At 38.4% G+C, this 26,884-nt stretch overlaps 1 protein-coding gene and 1 non-coding gene across 4 annotated transcripts in view; one reads left to right on the top strand and one right to left on the bottom strand.

The window, feature by feature from the left end:
- Positions 1-26,884, bottom strand: part of ADGRB3 (adhesion G protein-coupled receptor B3) — an 801,091-nt gene that overhangs the window by 259,339 nt on the left and 514,868 nt on the right. The window lies entirely within an intron of this gene.
- Positions 126-232, top strand: LOC115854877 (U6 spliceosomal RNA). The gene has a single exon (XR_004040155.1). It is a non-coding gene; the product is annotated as a U6 spliceosomal RNA (small nuclear RNA).

Here is a 26,884-nt window from a genome sequence, read left to right as displayed (position 1 = left end):
GAAAAAGAATTCATAAACTATAAAGAACTGGTCTTGCATGTTCACTGCATCATTATTCACAACAGCCAACATAGGGAAGCAGCCTAAGTGTCCACCAGTGGAAGAATGGATAAAGAAGATATGGAGTGCTTGCTTTGGCAGCACATGTACTAAAACTGGACTGATACAGAAGAGATTAGCATGGCCCCTATGTGAGGATGACACACAAACTTGTGAAGCGTTCCATACTTTTATGACACATTAAACAAAATGGACTTAATTGATATTTATAGGACATTCCATCCAAAAACAACAGAATACACTTTCTTCTCAAGTGCTCCTGGAACATTCTCAATAATAGATCATATCTTGGGTCACAAATCAACCCTTGGTAAATTTAAGAAAATTGAAATTGTATCAAGTATCTTTGCCAACCACAATGCTAAGAGACTAGATATCAATTACAGGAAAAAATCTGTAAAATACAAACACATGGAGGCTAAACAATACACTACTAAATAACCAAGAGATCACTGAAGAAATCAAAGAGGAAATCAAAACAAACCTAGAAACAAATGACAATGAAAACACGACGACTCAAAACCTATGGGAGCAGCAAAAGCAGTTCTAAGAGGGAAGTTTACAGCAATACAATTCTACCTCAAGAAACAAGAAACATCTCAAATAAACAACCTAACCTTACACCTAAAGCAATCAGAGAAAGAAGAACAAAAATCCCCCAAAGTTAGCAGAAGGAAAGAAATCATAAAGATCAGATCAGAAATAAATGAAAAAGAAATGAAGGAAATGATAGCAAAGATCAATAAAACTAAAGGCTGTTTCTTTGAGAAGATAAAAAAAATTGATAAACCACAAGTCAGACTCATCAAGAAAAAAAGGGAGAAGACTCAAATCAACAGAATTAGAAATGAAAAAAGAGAAGTAACAACCAACACCGCAGAAATACAAAGAATCATGAGAGATTACTACAAGCAACTCTATGCCAATAAAATGGACAATATGAAGGAAATCGAGAAATTCTTAGAAAAGCACAACCTTCCCAGACTGAACCAGGAAGAAATAGAAAATATAAAGAGACCGATGACAAGCACTGAAATTGAAACTGTGATTAAAAATCTTCCAACAAACAAAAGCCCAGGACCAGATGGCTTCACAGGTGAATTCTATCAAACATTTAGAGAAGAGCTAACACCTATCCTTCTCAAATTCTTCCAAAATATAGCAGAGGGAGGAACACTCCCAAACTCATTCTATGAGTCCACTATCACCCTGATATCAAAACCAGACAAAGACGTCACAAAAAAAGAAAAATACAGGCCATTTTCACTGATGAACATAGCTGCAAAAATCCTCAATAAAATACAAGCAAACAGAATCCAACAGCACATTAAAAGGATCATACCACATGATCAAGTGAGGTTTATTGCAGGAATGCAAGGATTCTTCAATATATGCAAATCAATCTATGTGATACACCATATTAACAAACTGAAGGATAAAAACCATATGGTAATCTCAATACATGCAGGAAAAGTTTTCGACAAAATTCAACACCCATTTATGATAAAAACCCTCCAGAAAGTAGGCACAGAGGGAGCTTACCCAAACATATTAAAGGCCATATATGACAAACCCACAGCCAACATCGTTCTCAATGGTGAAAAACTAAAACCATTTCCTCTAAAATCAGGAACAAACAAGGATGCTCACTCTCACCACTTTTATTTAACACAGTTTTGGAAATTTTAGTTACAGCAATCAGAGAAGAAAAATAAATAAAAGGAATCCAAATCAGAAAAGAAGTAAAACTGTCACTGTTTGCAGGTGACATGATACTATACATAGAGAATCTAAAGATGCTAGCAGAAAACTATTAGAGCTAATCAATGAATTTGGTAAAGTAGCAGGATACAAAATTAATACACAGAAATCTCTTGCATTCCTATACACTAATGATGCAAAATCTGAAAGAGAAATTAAGGAAACACTCCCATTTACTGTTGCAACAAAAAGAATAAAATACCTAGGAATAAACCTACCTAAGGAGACAAAAGACCTGTATGCAGAAAACTATAAGACACTTATGAAAGAAATTAAAGACGATACAAACAGATGGAGAGATATACCATGTTTTTGGGTTGCAAGAATCAACATTGTGAAAATGACTATATTACCCAAAGCAATCTACAGGTTCAATGTAATCCCTATCTAACTGCCAATGACATTTTTCACAGAACTAGAACAAAAAAACTCACAACTTGTATGGAAACACAAAAGACCCCCAATAGCCAAAACAATCTTGAGAAAGAAAACGGAGCTGGAGGAATCAGGCTCCCTGACTTCAGACTATACTACAAAGCTACAGTAATCAAGACAGTATGGTACTGGCACAAAAACAGAAAAATAGATCAATGGAACAGGATAGAAAGCCCAGAGATAAACCCATACACACATGGTCACCTTATTTTTGATAAAGGAGGCAAGAATATACAATGGAGAAAAGACAGCCTCTTCAATAAATGGTGCTGGGAAAACTGGACAGCTACATGTAAAAGAATGAAATTAGAACATTCTCTAACACCATACACAAAAATAAACTCAAGATGGATTAAAGACCTAAAGGTAAGACTGGACACTATGAAACTCTTAGAGGAAAACATAGGAAGAACACTCTCTGACATAAATCACAGCAAGATCCTTTTTGACCCACCTCCTAGAGAAATGGAAATAAAAACAAAAACAAACAAATGGGATCTAATGAAACTTCAAAGCTTTTGCACAGCAAAGGAAAATATAAACAAGATGAAAAGACAACACTCAAAATGGGAGAACGTATTTACAAATGAAGCAACTGACAGAGGATTAATCTCCAAAATTTACAAGAAGCTCATGCAGTTCAATATGAAAAAAACAAACAATCCAATCCAAAAATGGGCAGAAGACCTAAACCGACTTTCTCCAAAGAAGATATACAGATTGCTAACAAACACATGAAAGGATGCTCAACATCACTATTCATTAGAGAAATGAAAATCAAAACTACAGTGAGGTACCACTAGTCAGAATGGGCATCATCAAAAAATCTACAAACAGTAAATCCTGGAAAGGGTGTGGGGAAAAGGGAACCCTCTTGCACTGTTAGTGGGAATGTAAATTGATACAGCCACTATGGAGAACAGTATGGAGGTTTCTTAAAAAACTAAAAATAGAACTACCATATGACCCAGAAATCCCACTACTGGGCAGATACCCTGAAAAAACCATAATTCAAAAAGAGACATATACCACAATGTTCACTGCAGCACTATTTACAATATCCAGGTAATGGAAGCAACCTAAGTGTCCATCGAGAGATGAATGGACAAAGAAGATGTGGCACATACATACAATGGAATATTACTTAGTCATAGAAAGAAACAAAGCTGAGTTATTTGTAGTGAGGTGGATGGACCTAGAGACTGTCATACAGAGTGAATTAAGTCAGAAAGAGAAAAACAAATACCGTATGCTAACACATATATATGGGATCTAAAAAAAAGGGTTCTGAAGAACTTAGGGGCAGGGCAGGAATAAAGATGCAGATGCAGAGAATAGACTTGAGGACACAGGGAGGGGGAAGGGGAAGTTTGGACAAAGTGAGAGAGTGGCATGGACATATATACACTACCAAATGTAGAATAGATAGCTAGTGGGAAGCAGCCACATAGCACAGGGCAATCAGCTCAGTGCTTTGTGACCACCTAGAGGGGTGGGATAGGGAGGGTGGGAGGGAGATGCAAGAGGGGAGACATATGGGGATATATGTATATGTATAACTGATTCACTTTGTTATAAAGCAGAAACTAACACAGCATTGTAAAGCAATTATACTCCAATAAAGATGTTAAAATAAAAAATAAATTTAAAAAAGAAGATATCTAGTATTACTCAATCACGAGAAATAACAAAATCCTGTCATTTATGACAACGTGAATGGCTCTTGAGTGCACAATACTAAGTGAAATAAGTCAGGCAGAGAAGGACAAATACTATATGGTATGACTTACATATGGAATCTAGAAAAGCCGAGCTCATGGAAACAGAGAGTACAGTGGTGGTTACTAAGGGTGGGAGGCAGGAGAAATGAAGAGATGATGGTCAAAGGGTACAAACTTCCAACTAGAAGATGAATTCCTTCCGGGGATCTATGGATAGCATTATGATTAAAGATAACAATACTGTACTACATACTTGAAAGTCTCTGAGAGGTTAGATCTGAAATGTTCTTACAACAACAAAAAGGTAATTATATGATGTGACGGAGTTGTTAGCTAACACTACAGTGGTAATCATATTGCAATGCATGTGTATCAAATCAACACACTGTACACCTTCAACTTACATGACCTTATATATCAGGTATATCCCAATAAATTGGGGGGGAAAGGACTTAGATGAGACCCATTGACTCTGTGCAAATTCAGCAACCCAGAGTAGGAGGGTACCTCAGGTTTATCCTTACATTTTTATGAAAGTCAAGTATTGTAAAGCAATAAGAATCATGGAATTATGATTAATGTGAAATTGGGATAGTAAGACCCCTACATGGGATTAACTAAGTTCTTTGAAGATAATCTGAAAATAAATAATTTAAACAGCATCAAAATTACACACTGAAAAAAGGTGAAAGGAGAAAGTAGCACCATTCCATTTACATTTTTATTGTGTGGCTTGTTGAGAAAGCACAAAATATAGATTGCTTGGCTTCAAGCCTGGATCAATGATTCTTGGAGCTTTTTTTTTTTCTTTTTTCCTTTGGGGAAGAGGGGTTTATATCTGCTATGTGATTCACCAAAGAGCAGAAATAGACTTTGGAAGAAATTCCAAATAGTAATTCCAGTTACTATCCATTAAAGGCAAAGAAGGAACATTTTAAATGATCAGTATTATCCCTGTAGAATAAATCATTGTCTTCAACTCATGGACTACAGGATCCCCTAACAGCTTGCTTCATTTAAACGGAGGCTTTACATTTTAATAAATTACTCTAAGCTGTGGATTTTGTCATTTTGGCTTTGGGGAATGAAGTCTTTAAGTAAAACTGCGATGTGGCAAAGATACCGAAATACGTTTGACTTTCAAATAAAGGGAGAGCTCTTAGATACTTTTTCTTGTGAACAGACAGGTGACAGTGAGGATAAGCAGACGTGTCTTAAATACTGATGATAAGCACACACAGTGTTCACAGGGGCTGGCACTTTTCATAGATTGGGGGCAGCCCTGCTACAATGTCTCACTGGAAATAGGGTAACTGGATTTTTTTTAATGGAGAATGTGTCCATATGTGAACACATTGTGCTGACTCTTAACGTGTGATTTCCTTTCTCTGTAGGGAGACAGCTCTAGTATCTCTTTAGGGGGCAGGTATGAAGGAGACTTTCAAAGGCACTTGTGTCCAAATGCCATGCCAGAAGAAACACTGTTACCTTGGTTGTAATCTTGCTATGTGGGCCCTTGCCTCACACAAATTCCTGGGCACTGGAGCACTCCTGGAGCAAAATTTTAACATTTGGAATTTGGTAGAAGCTGATACCAAGGTGTTCACAGTATCAAGAGTTTTTGGAAAAAGAAATCACACCTAATATATGAGGTTGATATATTCTGGAATAAAATATGTTCTGTAGTGCGAGCAAAGAAAGGAAGAAAGTTTACGTTTTTTGAATACTAACCATGATTCAGCTGTTTTTTACACATTGAATTTAATACTCTTTGAGTAGTTTTTATTACATCCTCATTTTTATAACAGAGGGAAAGTAAGACGCACAGGGCTAAGTGATATGGGTCAAGTCACCCCGTGATTAAGTAGAAACTGGATTAGAAGCTACATTTGTAGTTTCAAACCTAGAAAGAACCAGACAATCCCACACTCACTTGATGGTTACAGAAAGAATCGCAATGACTGACTTCGTGTATCTGAAGATATCAGGAAAATTTTCTAACACGGCAGAGTCTACTCATGTTCAAGAATGAGAAGCCAGGAAACCACACGTAAGCAACATGAATTACAACAGCAGTCATTTCTTTTAGGATAAAGAAGAAAACAAAAATTATGGAAGTCTCCAGTTAGGTGTAAGTATCAGTACTTAATTTCCAAAAGAAATACACTATGTGATTTAAAAAATATGCTTTCTCTTAGTATTTTCAAAGCAACATTGCCTATCAAGACTTGAATATGATGACGAAGGTGGTAATTACCATGGAACAAAAAGCACATAGCAAAATTTAATGGCAGATTTAGACATTAACTGATATTAAGGCCTCAAACCTCAAAAACAATTTCGTGTAGTTTATGGGTCAGACTGACCTGTACAGGATCAATTTTGACAGGAGTCAGAAATCAGAAATAGACTTATTAAGGGACAGAACATAGCTTAGGCACTGTCATGATAGAGAGAAACATGTAATTTTGAACCAGAGATTTGCAGACTGCTATGCACTTTTCATAAAACATGGCGAAAAATCCAGTTTGAAAATTGCAATTTAGGAATACCATCTTCACTGACAAATAACTCAAATTTGAAGGCAAGAATTATAAAGTTTGGTTTGTTTCAAATTCATGTCAGCCAAGACATAAGCAAACAGTCATTAATATGAGGATGTCAAGAAGGAAATGATCCCAGGAACATCGTGTTACCCTTTTCCCTTCAGTGCTGAATCAAGTCATATTTACTGACTGTAAAATATGTTAAGGCAGAACCTGGTGCAAAGTCTAAGTAGAAATAATAATAAACAAAATGTGTCTTAGTGGGCTTGTAGTAAATGTTTTAATGCCATTTCTAAGCTTCAGTCTTCAGGATTGAGATTGGGAAGAGGCATCTCAGTTTCTAACCTCCTTTCCAGTTTGTAAAGGTATGAGGCAGATGGTTTGGGGCATACCATGAGTGACTTGGGATGATTCCGTGTGATAACTACATTTGGACCTCAGAGATTGCTGGAACATTAATGAACGGCCATTATGGTGCCTAAACCCAATTTCAGAGGGAGACACATTTGGATATTTTATCTCTTAGCACGGAAACACAATTACTATCTAATTAGTGATAAATTAGGTATTTTTATTAGACAATGTTTGTAAAGCACCTTACTATAATGTACATTACTGGGTATGAAGAGCTCAAAATGATACAGTCAACATTCAGCTATGGGTGGACATGAAACTCCTTTCTGTATTTATTTTAGAATTGTTCTTGGTTTTCTTCAACATGGTCCCAGTCTCAGTCAGTAGTGATTTGATAAATGTTCTCCAGCCCTACAGTTTTCTCAGTAACTTCCAGATTAAAACTTAGTGTCCTTTGGGTGAATACAGTCATATTCAAACATTTCCATGACCTCTTTTCCCTTTCAACACTCTTCCCAAACTCCCTTTCCTCCTACTCTCAAACCTGACTTAAATCTGTCAGAAAAGACCAAAGAATATTTGCACAAAAGGAGCCTGTGAACAAATTGGTGACAGGCTATGACTCCAGTTTGGGTCACTTCTCTGTTGGTCAGTCCTCACCTTGTCTGTTCAATGAATACATCCAGCTTCAGACTCCATGGGTGGCCTGTTTGATGATTTGGGGGAATCCAGCTAAGTGACCATCTACGGTCTCCTGACCTCATGCATCTCCCTGAAAAACAGTCACCTCTAATGCACAGTCTATCCCCCTGCCTTCACAGGGTCCTCTGCCTCACTGGGTGGGACGTGGGAGTCCCTTCCTTGGTCATCTTCAGGCCCATTAAAAATTACAGAATTCCCATCCTGTTCATTTTGACTTTGCAGGAACCTGAGGGAAGAGTGGTTTTTGACCTTTCCTTTAATTAATTAATTATTTTTTTAATAGATATTTATTGGAGTATATTGCTTCACAGTACCATGTTAGTTTCTGTTGCACAACAAATCCAATCAGCCATATGCATACACATGTCCCCATATCTCCTCCTTCTTGTGTCTCCCTCCCATCCTCCCTATCCCATCCCTCTAGGTCATCGCAAAACACGGAGCAGATCTCCCTGTGCTATGCAGCTGCTTCCCACCAGCCAACTATTTTACAATCGGTAGTGTATGTGTGTCGATGCTCACTTCACCCCAGCTTCACCCTCCCAGCCCATGTCCTCAAGTCCATTCTCTATGTCCCTCTTTATTCCTGCCCTGCAGCTAGGTTTATCAGTACCATTTTTTTTTTTAGATACCATATATATGCGTTAGCATATGATATTTGTTTTCTCTTTCTGACTTACTTTACTCTGTATGACAGACTCTAGGTCCATCCACCTCACTACAAATAACTCAAGTTCGTTTATTTTTATGGCTGAGTAATATTCCATTGTATATATGTGCCACATTTTCTTTATCCATTCATCTATCGATGGACTTTTAGGTTGCTTCCATGTCCTGGCTATTCTAAATAGTGCTGCAATGAACATTGGGGTGCATGTGTCTTTTTGAATTATGGTTTCCTCAGGGTATATGCCCAGTAGTGGGATTTCTGGGTCATATGGTAATTCTATTTTTAGTTTTTTAAGGAATCTCCATACTGTTCTCCATAGTGGTTGTATCACCTAATTTATCTTACAACTCTCTAATCTCTCTACAGCCCTTTGATGGTGTTGAAGAGTGGAGTAATAAGAGACGAGGTACATCCTAGCCAGGGAACTGGGTGCTAATCCCCCCTTGTGAGTTGAAATCCTGAAATGTGGGAGGGAGACACATTCACAGGTGGGAACGGGAAAGACTAATGACCTCGCTTCTTCTCCCCGCACACTGTCCTCAAAAGTTCCTCTCCTCCCTCCAGCCTCTGACCCAATCTCACCTCGCTACACTCATCCCTAGTATCTTCCTGAAGGCAAACTCCAGTGAATCCACTTGGCCTCATGTTCACCTGGGGAAGAAGAGAGTCTGGTCCGAGGGTATTAAGGTTCTTTAATTTAGGAGCTGAAGAGTTAACCACTATGGTTGTCAGGTTGGAGATCCCACTATGTAATCTGGCAAACTCATCTTAGGGTTGAAAGGGTCAATCTCTAAAGGAAGAGAAGGAAGGGAAGTTCTTGATGATATGGCCTCCCTGTGTTAAAAACTACTATGTTAGCCCTCAGACTTAAGCCACTCAAAATCCATAGTCAGAAATATGAGCTGGGGAGTGCAAACTAAAAGATGTGGACTTGACTTGTGTTCCCAAATGTGGGACAGAGCACAAGCTTTTCATCGCTTTGCTGCTTCCCCAATTCACTGAAATGACATTAAATATATTTTTAAGATAAGTCCCAAGGTCCAAGTAGAAATTTTGAGACCCTGGATGCAGATGGAATGAGACTGGAAGAGAAACCAGAGTAGAGCCAGCTTCCTTCAAGGTGAGAGGTGAGCATTGTTGTTTTCAAAGAAGCGCTGGAGAACTTTCAGAGTCACTAAAGGAATTAAATGAAGAGGAGTTAGTCAGGTGCCCTCCTCCTGTTTAGATGCACATAGACTAATTGAGTTAAAGCTTGAGAAGTCTCCAAAGAAAGTGCTTGATCTGTCTGGGGAGGGCTCCAAATATCGATTTGGGAGCTGAAGAAAGAATCAGAGTGGAGGATAGGGGGAATCTAGACTCCCACAAATGATACGGAAGAAGGGTTCACACAAGGGAAGGCAGCACTGTCCAAGAGGGAAGTTAAGCTGGGAATTGCTTGGTCTGCCTGCTTGTTCCCTGCCCATGTGCCCTCAGAGGAAGCCTGCCTTCTACAGACCTCTGCCTGGTAATGCAGACCTTGCAAGGAGCCCTTGCAGCCAAGGGGAGACTACCCATGGGATTCTCCCATGTCAGATGTATAGATACAAACAAAACACAAACAAACTATGTATTTCGTCCACTAATATGGACTGACAACTGAACATCTCAAGGCTTCTGAAGAAAACCAATGGCAAAAAGAAAAATACCAGGAAGTAGATAGAGAATGGCAGACTCTAGAGGAAATAGAAACAATTAGGGGAAGAAAATAATTTCACATTTTTCTAATTGTTATCCTCAGGGAGATTTGATAGCATATTGTATACATGGACAAAGAATAGGCTGTTCTGTAGAAAGAATGAGTCAAAAAGTGAGAAAACATCCTTGGAAATTGAAATTATAATTGCCTTAAATTAAAAAAAAAATATCAAAAGAACTACTCAATGATAGAGTGAAGATACTGAATGCTGAATTAGTGACCTGGAAGATAAAGAGCTAACATTAGTTTTTCATTTGCTATGAACTCATTTACCCCACATAACATTCCTACAAGGTAGGTACCATTGTTATTACCCTCATTTTATGGATGGAGACTCACAGACAACACAGAGATTCAGTAATTAGCCAAAGGTCATACAGCAAGTAAGTGGCAAGGACAAAATTCTAACTGTGGCAGTCTGTAGTGTAGAAAAAGATAAATATATGGAAATTAAAGGGAGAAAAATTAAGAGATGTGGGAAGATCTGGAAAATCCATCATCCTTCTTATAGGAATGTTAGAAAGGATGAGGAAATAATCTAAGAAATAATAGACGAAATTTTCATGGTGTTGAAGAAAGATTAGAATCTAGAGCTACATGAAAACAACTTTTGGAAAAAAAGAAAAAAAAACCCACTTGGACACAAACGCTATGTAAAATACAAAGATGATTAGAAATACTAAACATTATGGAGAGTTTAAACTATCATCTATGAAAAAACACAAACCAGAGTCCCATGAAATGCTACGTGGTGGGGGTCAGTGGTGACTCCAAAGTTTGTAGGGAGGATGACTTAATCCCAGAAGCTTATTTCTAGGCAAGCTCTCAATCAAATGAAAATGCAAAAGGAAGAGATCTTTGGATGGAAGCCAGATCAGGTAAGTCCTCTGCCCCAACTCTCCAGTTTCTATTTCACGCCAAGTAATTCAGTCCTGACAAAGGCCCACAAGGCTTTCTATATTTTGCATCTTGTTGTCTCCATCTCTGAAATTGCTGTCACTCCTCTCTGGTCATACTGGCCACCTTGCTGATCCTAGATGTGCTCCAACTCCAGGCCTTTGCAGCCCCTCTTCTGACGAATCTCTTCCCCAAATATCCACCCAGCTCACTCCTTCACACCCATGAGGTTTAGACTCAGCTGTCACCTGAGGGACTCCTTCCTTAGGAACTCTATGTAGAATTCTCTTCCTCTCAGCTCCCCATTATCTATAGCCTTCTCCCTGTTTTATCTTTCTTCATAGTGTTTATGACATAGCCTGTGTAGCATATTCTGTAATTTGCTGATCGTATTTATTGTTTGCCTCCTTCCACTGGAATATAACTTCCAGATGTGTGTCTATTTAGTGCACCGTTGTATCTCAGGCATCCAGAACAGTACCAGACACACAGAAGATCTTCAACATACTTTTGGTGAATGAATGTTGAACACTCTGCAAGAATATGATTAGAGAATTTCAGAGGTAGGAAATAAAAGTTTCCAAAACAGGCAGATGAATATTGACTTAAATTGTACTTACGTGAGACAAGACTTTTAAAATCTACCTTATTATTTAATCCTGTTATATTACCTTCACTCTCTACTGAATGTAAAAAAATACAAAATGGTAGTTAATTTTTAATTTCCCAGCCTAGTGATGTTCGTCTATGTTCTGAAAATGTATTCATTTCTATGTAGACCATAATAGCTCCTCAATCAGAAACCTAGAATAAGGAAGACTACCATGACTAACTATTAGGTGACACTTGGAAATCAAAATGGCAGAACCAAGCTGGTTTCAAACATACGTATATAGTTTTGCTAAACCGCTGCCATGGCAAAAATATGTTAGTGACTTCGAATATAAAAACTCATGCTGTGTAACAAGTTCTTTAAAACTTAAAACATTCTTTGCCACCACATAGACTTGGTTTTAACGAATAGCTTGAGTTTTTTTTCTTATAACAAAATGAAAGAATAATTGAGTTTTCCTGGAAACATGGTTCCAAGACTACATCTCCCCTTATTTTTAACTTACTTGCAGAATTCTGTAAACCCAGACACATCATACTCTACATTTTCTAGAAAAGTGGAAAAATGAACCTAAAGATTGCAAACCAAATTTAAACAGATGCTAAAAGATAACTGCATACACGTAGAGAAGCAAATTCATATTGAAACAGGTTTTTCTATTTTGTAGTAAAAATACAGACTTCTCTTTTCTTTCTATATCCAAGGGAGGTAAAGAAATTATTTAATTCAAACAATTATTCCTTCTACCAAGTCACAAAAGTAGCATCATCAATCTCACATTTGCTTAGCAGTCATCTTTACCTGCATGTTGAAGGTCTAGCGAAAGTTCAAGAAAAACTCTGATCTTCCATGTAACGTTTATTACTTCTTCTTGAAAGCAAAAGGATATTAGAAAAAAGTGTTATCCTCCCCACCCCCAGTCTCCTGTCTCCTCTTCCTAATTCTTACAAAGTGAACAGGTTTTATCTGTTTTATCTGGTTCCTCACATCAATCTGGCGGCACAGGTATTACTGTCTACCCTTTAAAGGTATAGAAATTAAGTCTCATGTGGAGGGATCATCTTGCCCCAGTCAGGCAGGATTTGAATCCAGGTCTTCTAACTTCAGAACCCATAGTGTTCCCATGGTCCCTGTTGATGACACACAACATTTCTCAAACTTGAGTGAGCATTAGAACCACCTGGAGGTCTGGCCAAAGCACAGACTGCTGGGCCCCATGGTTAGAGTTTCTTATGGAGAAGGTCTAGCATGGGGCCCAAGGGTATACATCTCTAACATGTTCCCAGGTGATGGTGATCCTGCTGGTCCAGGGACCACACTTTGAGAAGCACTGCAGTAAACAAATACATACCCTCCAACCTTTTGGGTTCAGAACTCCTGTTCCCTTCCCACAAACCTCGTCCATGAGTCGTTTCCTCCATCTCACTTAATGGCAACTCCATTCCTCCACAGCTCAGACCAATGTCTCTGAAGTCTTTCTTGAATCCCCTACAGCTTTCATACTGTGAATCCAATCTTGCAAATATCTTACGGCCTCTACTGCGACCATCCTGATAGAGACACCAGCATCTCTCACCCAGATCACTGAAACAGACTCACATTTGACCTTCCTGCTAATATGCTCCCTCACCTACAGCTTGTGGTAAACATAGTAGCTACAGAAAGGTACATTTAAAATGTAACTTTATGTCATTCTTCTGCTCAAACCCTGACATGACTCGTGTCCTCAGAGCCAAATTCCAAGTCCTTGTAATGGCCCGGAAGGCCCTGCACCATGTGGCCTTCAGAGCTCTCCAAAGTAACCTCTTGTTAGTCTCCCCCCTCACAGCACTCCAACCGCTCCAGACTCCTTGCTGTTCCTTGGGCAAGCCTGGCACTCTTCTATTTTATGCCTTTTACCTACCCCAGCTGACCCCTCTGGCTGGCATGCTCTGTCTCCAGAGGGTCACGGGAATACATTTTCTCACTTCCTTTGTCTTTGCTCCAGTCTCCCATCTCCAGTGAGGGATATGTTGGCCACACCCCTCCCCCAATCCCCACCCACATCCTTTTGCTCTACATTTTATTTTTCCCATAGCACGTATTACCTTCTATAACATGATTTGCTTATGTATTATGTTTCTTGTTTATAGCCTGTCTACCCATGTTAGAATAGTTGCTCTGAGAGGACAGAAATCTTCTTGTGTTTTGCTCACTTCTGTGTTCCAAATCCCTACTACGGTCTCACACACAGCAGGGACAAATAAATACTGTTGAATGAATGAGTGAATAATTATTCCTATTCACTTAACATTTCATCAGACTGATAAATTCCATGCTAACAATCTGCTCTAGAATCAGCCACTCATCAATAATTCTCTCTGAAATAACTTTTTAGCTCAGTGAGACAAAGAAATTAAAATTATCAATAATTTCTGACTTCTGTGTAAGTCAGTAGTTTTCTATGACAGTGATTAACTGGCAAAAAGCCATTTATATGGTGGCACGTGAACTCAAAATACTGTTAATAACAAACGTCAGCTTTGAGAAATCTGTAATCTAGAGTATCAGGATATGTCCATTACAACGGCAGCTCTAATTCTTTTTGAGTAGAATAAAATATGGACAAATTAGAGCTTAATTCATATTATATTCTTTTAGTGCATATTTAACATATACTCTTCATTTCAAGGGAAAAACAATATTTAGAATATTGTCACCAAAAATACAGTTTTCTTATAGATAGACCAAATATAAATTTGGTTATTAATTACTAATTAATCACTTTCAAAATTTTATATGGTAATATATTCCCATTTAAAATAAGTATATGTACATACTAAGGCACATTTTTTTTGATAAAACAGTGGCCTATTCATGGGTTTCTGGTACCAATCAGATATTGAGAACATCTGGGACTGTGGTTTGACTCCCTAAAAAACTATTCCAACCTCCAGTCTGGTGTGACACCTTCTGCTGCAGAGGTTGGGAATCTGAAATGGAACATGTCCTAGAGGCCCTGCAGCCAGGGCTGAATGTCACTTAGTTTTCATCAACCACATGCACTCACATGAGGGCTGAAGTTAGAACTGAGCTGAACAAGAAGAGCAGCGGGTACCAGGCATGCATCCCATGGTGCAGATTGGTGTCTGACTTTCTTTCCTGTAGGCAGCTTCTTGATGATAGTAGGAGTGTCACTTATCCAGGTGCCTGGCTAAGTTCTGTGTTGAGGCTTTCAGGGTCTCTTCTAGAAACTGAGCCCAGGGGATTCAGTAAGCCATTTAATACCACATGCTAACCTTGGAAAAGCAAATTGTTTCCTGGTAGTTCGACCAGAACAGAATCCCAGGTCTGGTACCTAGTCATCAATGCATGAGTTCGAACAAGCTTCTGGTCTCCAAAAGGGTGAACGATACCAGAATTACACCATATCTGGAGGGATCTCAATGTTCATGTAGTTTAGCCCTTTCATTTTACAGGTAATGAAACTGGGAGCCAACTGCTTTCTCAGTTTGATTGATGATAGAGCCACAGCTAGACGTCAGGTGCCCCTGACTACCTGTTCAAAGTAATTCTTGCTATAATCACGTAGACTTGGGCCTAAGTGGTCATTACACTGTTACTTCTGTGACTTTGTAAAACACATGTATTGGTAAAAGAGTCAGAAAACAGGAAAGGGAAATCTGGATGCTGCAATCAGACAATGCTCTTATCTTCACGTTTCAAGAAAGTAATTCTAGAAATGGATGATACAGCTTTGAACTGAGGACATCAGCAATTCCTAAAACAGGCAGCAGTGAAGGGAAAGGATGCTCTTTGGAGGCCATTGCATAATAAGCTCCCGAACTTAATTTAAACCTAATTCAATAAAACACATCATACTCAGACACAAGAAGACAAGACAATAGTTACAGGGCATTGAAAATTTGTCTTGGGTTTAAAACCTTCTGCCTTAAGGCTCAAGATAATATAAAATTTAAAAACAAACTGTCCTTGATTCATCACCCTTATTTCTGAACTTGAGATAATTACATTTTAATGTTTACTCCTGAAATATTACCTATTGCCTGTGAGAGTTTGGCTTACTGTAATATGGCTGTGATATTACTTATTAAGGGGTGATGATTTAGATGACACAAGTATATCTTTTTCTCTTCCTGCCTTTTAAAGACAGAAAAAAAATTAATTTATGCCTGGTGGCTTGAGAATCACCAAAACCTCAGGAATGTGTATTCTGTTGGAATAACATACTTTGCACTTTATCCGGGGATTATACATTTCAACAGTAGTAGAGAATATAAATATAATAGAGTTCTATGCAGCCCTACCAACAGCTGTAGAAATATACTTATTGACATGGAACTATATTAATGATACAATAAATGAAAAAGCAGGGCATAAAACTGTATATAAAGCATAAACCCATTTTTGCAACTATATTCTCATTATATCCAGAGCCAGATCTCTATTAACATCCTGGCTAAATTAAAAAAGGTTTAAGAATGTTTACCAACAGAGATGATGGGATTACAGGTACTCTTTTTGGTCTATACTTTTTTCCAGTTTCTTTCAGACACTATATATTGGCTTTTGTAATAAAATCATGGTAGACGATGTATCCCGAAGGCTTTGATTTATGAAGTCAGCACAGCCCAACTGGAGGGAAGGGGCATCCAGCAAACAGACCACCGGCCAAGGTCCAGGACTGCAGTTCTGTGCCCCTTGAAGCACTAATGAAGCCCGCACGCCAGCCAGGCCCATTAGCACGCCTGGCATGCCTGTTGTCGTAATGTGCTCTCAGAGCTCGGTCCCAGGCCATGAGCCACCTGCCTGAGGATGGTCCATTTGTTATTGAAAGTTGTCTTCTGAAAACCATATGTATGTATATTTTTTGCTCTGGCAATGAAGTTTGTTTGTTTATTTTATTGGACTATAGTTGATTTACAATGTTTTGTTAGTTTCTGCTGTTTAGCAAAGTGAATCAGTTATGCATATACATATATCCCCTGTTTTTTTAGATTATTTTCCCATATAGGTCATTACAGAGTACTGAGTGGGGTTCCCTGTGCTATACAGTAGGTCCTTATTAGTTATCTATTTTATATATAGTAGTGTGTATACGTCAATCCCAATCTCCCAATTTATCCCTCCCCACCCTGTTAACCCCTGGTAACCAGAAGTTTCTTTTCTACATCTGTGACTCTATTTCTGTTTTGTAAATAATTCATTTATATCATTTTTTTAGATTCCACATATAAGTGATATCATATGGTATTTGTCTGTCCCTGTCTGACTTACTTCACTCAGTGTGACAATCTCTAGGTCCACACATGTCGCTGCAAATGGCATTATACCTTTATCTCACTCTAGATGTGTTACCCTTAAACAAGACACAGCTGTTGTTGGATACTATAGCTTTCAGGATCTCCACCTTCTTCATACCACCTGGGACAAAAAATTGCCTTCAGTTTTCATTGTAATCAGTGAAAATAAGCATCCACAATCCCCGATTTTTCCTGTTCCCTCCTACAGCTTACATGGGTCTCATCAAAGAAAACACTTAGCCCTGGCCAGTCCTCTGACTGCCCCTCCATCAGGGCCTGCCCTTATTCCCCCCAACACCTGAAGTCTCTCTCTCTCTCTCAGCAGGATATATACATACATATATATATATATATATATATATTCTGTTTTTCTGGAGAATCCTGACTGACACACCCACACCTACTTTGACTTCGATGTAATAAGAGTTGGGTAATATTCAAGGATTTTGGAGCAAGAGAAAGAAGGGGGAAAGCTTGGTCTTGTCTTGCACGAGTCCATCGCTTTTCCAGGCCTCGGATTCTTTATCAGTAAAATGATGATAATAGTACTCACCTAAGGGTTCTTGTAAGGATGAAAAGTGAAGCACTTAGGACAGTGCCTGGGACAGGGTGAGTACTCAGGGGTAGTGGCTTAAAGAAAAAAAAAAGATGAAAGCCATGTTGAGATGCTATGGGTATGCTCCATTTTTTTTCTCCCAAAATGTCATTGTTTGGGTCCTTCATTGTCCTAGGCACCAGAAGTTCTGCAGAAATGCTAGTATGACACTGGGGACATAAGAGAGCAAGTAATGCAAATCTCTGTTTTAAGATGCACTTGAAAGAGAGCTTCCTTGCTCTGTAAATTCTAATACCCAGGCTGACTCAGGGGACATGATTAATGTCTGTCTAAATCAGACCTAAAGTAATAGTCATTCAATTATTTGGTACTGCAAAGCATTATTAGGAAAAGTCATAAAGATAAAAATTATACCCACTGCACCTCACAAGAAGTCTTTGAATAAATCACTTAGCTGAAGCAAAATAATTGACTGATGGCCTCAATCATGTAAGTTTATCCTTTCATTTTCATGCCAGGAAACGTTCCAACAAATAATATAAACTTCAGAACAAGGTAATATGTAAACATATTTAGTCATTTTGCATAAATATTTACAATCTATTGAAGTAAAAATTTGCTTTCTCATTTAATTTACCAAGAATTTAAAAGAAACTGGAATTATGCATTCTATTGTGGTTACTAGTTATAACTTTCTTTTATTTTAGTTTTTTTAGAACTTGAATTTCTGTTAATTTGTAAAATCACGTAAGAATTAGAAAAAGTATTTCTCTGGGGAGTAACTGGAGGGGTGTGTGTGTGTGTGTGTGTGTGTGAAATTTATGTGCATAATACACATAAAACACACATAGATATGTATATGTATAAGATGAATATTTGATGGTATTAATGTTTTAGATACATGGAAAATTGTGCATGAGGTGCATACTTAAATTGTTTCTAGTACTCTCATCTCTATAGTATTAGAGTCCTAGAAAGTTTTAGCCAGAGACTACACTTCTCAGCCTTTATTGCTACCTGGTGGGACACATGGTTTTGAGTAAGTGTTGGTCAATGGGACGTGAGTGGAAGCAATGTGACCAGCTACCACATCACATTCTGTAAAGGAAAGTGATCACCCTTTACCCCTTTTCTTTTCCCTTTCTGCTATTCTGCTGGGTTCAATGGAGCCTCTGCCTTTGATCCAGAGATAGAAGCCAAGCAGAAGATGATAAAGTAGTACCACCTGGGAAGGGGGTGGTCCTCAGGTGAACTTGTGGACTGAGGCACTTCCCTTCCCTGGCTGGCCTGCCTGCCCACCTATGGACTCTTATGAACAGACAGGGTAACTTCTTCCTTGTTTGAACCCCTGCATTTTTAGGTCTGTTTGTTATAGTAAGTTACTCTATGTCTTAAATATCGCAGGGCCCATTTGTAATCAGGTGATGCCAGTGCCCAAATGATGAGATCACTTCTGCCTGTGAGAGGATCTCAAACCACTGGGATCTATAACGGATTACTTCATGGCCACTGAAAGTGACCCAGATGCCAACACATACCCAATAGGCTACCCAGCTGGAAAAGAACTCTTTCATTCTTTCTATCAATGGTATCACAGACAGGTCTTTGAACCTGATGGCTCATACGTGCTCAATGGTTCTGTTTCTTCTGCTTTTCACAAGTCTGAAGTGAAATGATATTTTCACTAAAAATATTTTATTGCGGCAGTCACAATTATCTTGGTTCATGTCATAGAAAACCCAACCCAAACTGAGTAAACAATTAGACAAACATGTTGAGTTGTTTAGCTGAAGAATCCAGTGTTAGTGTGAAGTTCAGGTATGGCTTGAGTCAGAAGGACTCCACGATGTCACCAAGGATATACTCATATTCCTTCCTTTTTTCCATGCTGTTTCCCCATAGTTTTATCCTAATGCTGATTCCCCAAGGTCACAAGATGGTTGTAGGCAGCAACCAGGGCTTCATACCGTCTCATTCAGGCCACAGAAAAGGGAGACAGTTGTTGCAGAAGAAGCCATGAGCTGTGGTTTTTATGGATGGCCCTAGGTCAGGTGCCCACCCCACATCCATCAGGTGACCTTGATTTAGGTTAAAGCCATTGCTTTGGATAGGAATAAGGTCAAACTTACACAAAAACCTATGGTTTTATATGGAGAAATGAGTGGTCCTCCTAAGGACAACTGTGATATTCTTCACAGAAGGAATGAGATTGCATGCTGGGCAGCAAAACAGCACTTAATATATTTCAACCCCAGTGTATCTGGCAGGTCCCTAAGTGACTGTAATGTGCTTAAGTGAGATACGATTCTAATAATGTTTGTGTGGGGAGCATCCTATTTGTCGATAAAAGTCTCTTTATACTATAATATTATTTCATGAAACACTAAAGCATCAAGAAGGAACCAAATCCATTTGATATTTTGAATAATGATAAAAAACATAACACATTTTCAAGAAAAATTTCCTAGATGTATCCTATTTTTGTGAGGTTGAATGTTCCCACAAATGCAAAATTTAATCATGCATATTCCACTGAGAAGCTGAAGAGCAAGATTTCAAAATGTTCACTGTATGTAAACTGATGATAACAAATATCCACATGAGGAAGGTTGTTAATTTTCCTGCTTTCTCTCTACACCCCTGGTGCTATCAACAGCCTGAAAGTTAGGGACTAAATGTTTATCGTTTACCACCTTAGATAAGGTGTGTATTATTCTACAAAATAAATGGGATTTAAAACTTATTGTTAATTTTAAAGCAACCTATCTTCTACCACTTTAATAAGAAAAAGGAAAAAAAGATAAGGATGAAAGTGGTTCCAAGAGAAAAGTTTGGGACTTGATTACATACGCATTATTAAAATAAATTCTACAACAATCAATGAGATTTCATCAAGACAAGATGCTTTTAAACTTCTTTATAGTAAGTTCTGTCTTTCTATAGCAATTTCCTCTCTAAAGTATGATGACTTAACAACAAGGTCCTACTTAGCACAGGGAACTATATTCAATATTCTGTAACAAACCATAATAGAAAAGAATATAGAAGAGGAAAATGTGTGTGTGTGTGTGTGTATACATACATACATATATATATATATATATATATATATATATATAACTGAGTCACTTTGCTGTACTGCAGAAGTTAACACAACATTGTAAATCAGCTATATGTCAATAAAATTAAAGAAAATTATGATGAAATTTTTTTCCCATTTTCAACACAGAGTGACTTGGCAATCATAAATCGCTCACTACTCTTAGGGATATTATGTCCAAAATATGGTCTTATTCCATTTTTAACTCAATACATGGAATGTTTTAATCTCATTGTTAAACATGGGAGTTATTCCAGAGTTAATACCACAGCCTAAAAACAGGAGCAACAGTTCATATAATTTAAAAAAAAAAGAAGGCAATCATAGTATCACTGTGCCATTTCCATTTTGAAAGCATCATGGTTATTAGTTATAAACAACAGTGACAATGACACCTTAAAACAGCAGAAATCACTCAACACCGTTTGCACAGGCAGGGAATTGGCCTTAGAAACTAGACTTGCTACACTAAAGCCAGCAAACAGTAGTTAATCTTATCACCTTCTCACCCCACTGAGTCACCAAAACAGAGCTCTGACAAGCTACAGACCACCACCTCCAATACAGGGAGTTGGAGCAGGGGCCCTGCCGTCAGACAATCTGCAATGGAGCCCAACTCTTCCCTTGCTAGTTGGACAAGTCACTGAACCCCTGGAAAGCTCCATTTTCTCTTCTGTTAAGGCTAATAACACCTACCTCACAATTTGAGTTAGATAATGAATGTGAAGCCCCGTAGCATGCTTTCTGGTAATCAACATTACCTATTACTAATATTACTATTCTTTTTTTTTTTTTTTTTGCGGTACACGGGCCTCTCACTGTTGTGGTCTCTCCCATTGCAGAGCACAGGCTCCGGACGTGCAGACTCAGCGGCCATGGCTCACGGGCCCAACCGCTCCGCGGCATGTGGGATCCTCCCGGACCCGGGCACGAACCCGTGTCCCCTGCATCGGCAGGCGGACTCTCCACCACTGCGCCACCAGGGAAGCCCTATTATTACTACTTTTATTCATCACTTTTATTGAGTTACATGATGTCTAGCAGAACCAGATAATGAAGCACAAAGGAATGCGAGGGTCTGGGGTGGGTGGGGCTGGGAGACCGTATCGATTCTAAACCTCTCACTGGCCCTTGGTCACTGATCTTGGAAGCATATCCAAACAGTAGGCAGCAGTAAAAGAACTTCTACATCTCCCTTTAAAGTACAAAACGACACTTCTTCCCCATTTATTTCACTAATGAGATACAGTTTCAGAAGAAATCCAACCTTGGCTAAAACATGTCATCAAACTGGCTCTCACTTTGTGTATGCTAAGAGAAACGGAATCCCAGAATCTTACAGGCCACTGTGGTGGGTAGTTTTTACAAAAGCATAGATGGGATAAGGTCACCCTCTAATTGAATGCTCTCCAGTGGCTTTCTATTGCCCTTGAACTTGACCAAACAGGAGGCGCCTGAGACACTCTCTGCTGCTTCATAATGACCAACACTGCCCCCTCCCATCACATTTGCCCTTTACTGAGCTTCCCAGCTCAGAATATGTAAGTTATGTGATTACCTCCAAATGAGGCCCAGTTTCTTCCCCACCCACCTGCCCCACAAGATCACTCGCATTTCAGATCCCCGAGGGCACCAAACCCTTTCCCCGCCTGAAGTCCTCTCAGCACTCCTCCAGATATCTCCCCCAGTTGACTCTTATCTGTCATCAGACCTCAGTTTGATTTTCTGTCCTCAAAAAGGCCTTGGATTCGCCTAAACTGAATTCTGATCTCCACTCCATTCTCCTCTTTCCTAGGATCTTGTCTTTGCTATCCCTGCCCTTATCCCAATCTCCCATCTCTCTCGCCAGTTACAGATGGAGCTGACCTTAGAACTCCAGTCCATTTGACTTCATTTCCCACACATACATTACCAGGCTGGTCTCACAGCCTAGGTACACACTCAGTTTTCCAACACTCGCTGTTCTCAATCTCCAGGGCATCGGAATGGCAATGCAGGGAATCTCTTGGCCAAGTTTGGCAGTGACAGTCCCTCCTCAAAGGAGGAGGCCCAACAGCCTCTGTGACCTGGAGCTAAGATTCTTAGTCCTTTCCACTGACTTACTTCTTGGTCTACACAATGGAGACGGTGCCTTCTTCTTTGGCTCCCGCTTTTTTGCTCTGTGATATATACATATATTTTTTTAAATAGTGTATTTTGTGACTGCTGGTAACCCACACACTCTTAGTTCACTTCTCACAATGAGAAAGCTACAGTCAAAGAAGGGTTTTAAATAAGAAGCAAAACTCTTTTATTCCTAGAACCCTGAATAATGCTTGACACTTATTAGACACAATACATATTTGTTAAATGAATAATTTTCAAGGGTTCTAATGCATATTTAATGCCATAGATTAAAATAATACAGGTTTGAAAGTGATCTTTTTATATACATTCAGTGTACTTAAAAAAAGAAACATCAGTTTTAGGAAAGCTGGATTTTTAAAACTCTTTTGCTCATCGACCTAAGCAGAAATGTATCTAAGGTTCTTGCTACTTAAAAGAGCACACAAACACACTGTGTAATTTTCTTGTAGAAGGTTAACAAAGATTGGTCATAGTCTATTGTTTTGCTATTTACGAAGAACAACAAGGATTTATTTAGACATCCTCTGATGAAGATAGTTATTGAACAGATTTAAGTATAATAGTAGCACGAAGATCCTGGATGAAGTAATACGAGTTTTGAGAGACTGGAGGGTTGGGCCAGATGTATGTTTGCATGAGTTAGTGTGCTTGGATCAAAACTGCTTCCATTTTGTTTTTTTCTGATAGGAAGGTTTTTATCCCGGCCATGTGCAGGGTCCACAGCTACACCGTACGGCTCCCCTAGTGGGGGACTCTAAGCACATTTAAATCCCGACGTGACTTCCTTCAGCTGTGTAGATACCCTGTTCCTCTCTTCCACAGCCACCAGCACACCGGTCATGTTTACACTCCCACGTACTGCAGGTATGAATGGATAATTTACAATGAGTGCTTTCCCAGAAGCACTACCCTTTACAACAGAAGTCCCTTGAGCAATGTGCCTTTTCTGGCTTTACAATATAGAAGACTATTAAAGCCTCTGGAAAACTGCTGAATCCATTGAATTCTCCAGGTGAACAAGGGGATCTGACCGTGAAGATATAACTGAAATAAGTTGACTGAAGAACAAAAGCTTTTACTGACTTAGATGCTCTTCAAAATGTGATTTACTTTCTCTTGGGAGGGACGGGGGAACACAAATGTATTTTCTCACATTTTTAGTGCTGTTGGGACAGGTAAAATAAGGCCTGATAAAAGTAATAGGTGGCAGAAGTACGGCTTCAACCTTGGCCTGTGGGGCTCTGCACACCACCATCCAGTTAAATGCAATTTAAACCTCTTTACTACCATATGCCTGTAAGTGCGTGGAGAGGCAGGCGCACCTCAGCTAGGTGGTGATGGTGACATTGGCAAAATAATGTCAAAAATGTCAAAACGTAAAACATAAACGATGTTAGCGAACATAAAAAAAGTAACAAAATTATTATGAGGTTTGATCATTGTTATAAAATAATGTCCTTAGGTTATTACTATTTTTGACACAAAATTTAACTTTTACAGCTGTGTTTGGTTCAGATAGTCTGGTTAATAAGAAGCCTTCTTGGAAGTCTATGTCTTAATGGGATCACAGTGATCTTTTTTTTTTAAATATGACTATTTCCAGGTTCTGTAGCTGAAGTTTACTTCATTCTGTATTTATTAATTGATTTCATAGTATTTTTAGCAACTAGGAAAAAAAATCAACTTTTTAGTCAAGGAGAAATGTATATAAAGTACGTGGTTTTCTGCAAACCAATCTGCCATGTGGCAAGGAGAACTAATTCATGGCAAGAGAACTAGTTCATGGCAACTAGTTCATGGCAAGAGAACTAGTTCATGGCAAGAGGCTGGTAAAGTCAACCTCAGATTATTTTAGCAGCTGTGGTGTGGAACATACACATAGATCCAAGCTTTAGACGAGACATTTCTTGCAGTCTAGAGTTGGTGGTGCACAAGTTATACCCACTATACATCCATTCCATTTACCACTACTACTAGTATTGACTAGCTTCCTACTTCACTTACTTAAGGATCAATTCTTAAGTCATTTGATATAAACCACAGCACTAAAGCAAGTTCATTTTCCAAATGTTATCAGAACCATAGCAAATTCATATGTTGTGATATTTGGCTTCTCCCGATAAGAAGGTATTTTAAAAGAAAGATATCTTTTAGATAAAAATGGAAGAATAATGAAACAATATACATATTTGCTTAAACTTCTTTAAGGCAGGCAACAAATAACTTAATTATGAATTTTTCCTAGAAATTTCCAGAAAAGTAAATTACCAGAAAACATGTGGATTAAAAAAAACAATATATTGAATTATTGAGCTACTGGGGAAGTTTTTATTGAAACAAATACGTTTTAAATATTATTCCTTTTGTTCCTTACCACAAATGTAGTTGGTTAGGAGTTTCCACATGTTTTCTTTATGATATTATAGAAAAGGGCAGAATATTCTTTGCACAATAATTTTATTATGTTTATAGATAATTATATCAAAGGTTGCAAGAAATCTTATAAAAACAAAAAATCACAAACTAAAGATTAACAACAAGAGAAATTTGTGTTCTGTCCTAGACCTTTAACAAATTAAAATATAAAATTTCAGGGAATCTAGAATACAAACAAAAATTTCAACCTCATAACATATTATTGTCCAGAGCCCGGCATATTCACGTGTAATTTAAATATTAATGACAGGACCCAGGAAAGCCTTGAGATAGGTTCCAATTGTTATTTAGTTTGCATACAAGTTCTCCCACTGTTACCACCTGGTAATTGTTAAACACAAATGCTTCTGCCTTAATAGATACGGCTTTATAATTATAAATGTATTTTGCAGAAGTTCTCTTGGATCTATAGATGACAAAGAGAACTTTTCTGAGTGCAAGTGTAAGAGAATCCATGCAATTACCCTTCTTCATTATTTTCACAATTCATTACAGGACAGAACTATGGATGGCAGCTATAGGAAAGAATTAAACATCTTTAATCAAGTTTAGGAGCTCATAAAAGATTTTTAAAAGTTGGATAAATGTCATAGATCTGTCATAATTAATAAATATCTAAAGGTTCATTGCTAAATGAGACCTTTTTTTTCCTTAACCAATGTATTAAGAAAAAATGATTATGGAGACAGAAGGTAAGGACATTTTACTTGATTGACAGCTGGCACACTCTAGATATGACATGTATAATTAAATCTATAAACATAACCTGCTTAATGTAGCCATCTAAGCAGGGCTATAGAAAATAGTTTTTTTGATGCCTACTTTGCTTAACGAAAATTAGCTTCTCTTGAAACATCGGCATGGTGTAAATTTCATTCCAGTAAATAATGTAACAATTTCATAGTTATGACTTACTTCTTTCAACTGAATGAAACATAATTTCAGTATACCAGAAACATCTGGACTCTTCTAAAGATCAATATAGCTGAATTTCATCTGTACGTGCCCAAATATGGATTATGCCACCTTCCTTACAGAGGTCAGCAGCTTTTCTTATTTGGTAGTTGTTTTGAGGACAACATCTGAGCACTTTATAATATTCATTTTGAGAATACCATGGAAATGAATTCATTCCAAGCATATTTTTCTTGTTGGAATTGTTGTCATGAGAACCAATACACAATATAACACAATGTCTTTTTTTAAAAAACAAAAAAATACCAGAGGTAAAGAACAATAAAAGAATGAAATGAATACACTTTGGATTCTATGGTTGTCTATTCTTATGGAGAAATCTGAATAAATCTAAACATAAGAGTGAGCTACAGCATAAAAAAACTGCAGAGCGATAATTTATTCAAGAGCCCTCACATGAAGTATATCAAAAAAAGGTTACAAGTTTCTTTGAAAGAGGTCAGCTGTATCTGGACTCTCATTACAAGTCCAATCTATTCCATAAATCAGACGTGGCACCAGGTAGCCTCTTTTCTACCAAATAATCAGCGCAAAATTACTGAAGCTCTCTTTTCCATGTGGGCTCCACCAGGAGACCTTTGTTGGCCCACTGTTCACTGATCCGTACCTTAACATCACCTTATACTCGTGATGACATGAGCACCTCTGCTCCTGTTAGCCAGGGAACGCGGCCTCAATCACAGAGCCAGAGACCTCTGATTCCTAATGACATGTATTTAGACAGCTGCTTCTTAAAGGCTAAAACAGGGACTCCCCAGGTGGCGCAGTGGTTAAGAATCCACCTGCCAATGCAGGGGACACAGGTTAGATCCCTGGTCCGGGAAGATCCCACATGCCGCGGAACAACTAAGCCCGTGTGCCACAACTACGGAGCCCGCGTGCCTAGCGCCCGT

This window comes from Globicephala melas, chromosome 14 (genome assembly GCF_963455315.2).
Source record: "Globicephala melas chromosome 14, mGloMel1.2, whole genome shotgun sequence".
Lineage (NCBI taxonomy): Eukaryota > Metazoa > Chordata > Mammalia > Artiodactyla > Delphinidae > Globicephala > Globicephala melas.
The sequence above is the reverse complement of the archived record's forward strand: the minus strand, read 5'-3'. Positions and strand labels throughout refer to the sequence as shown.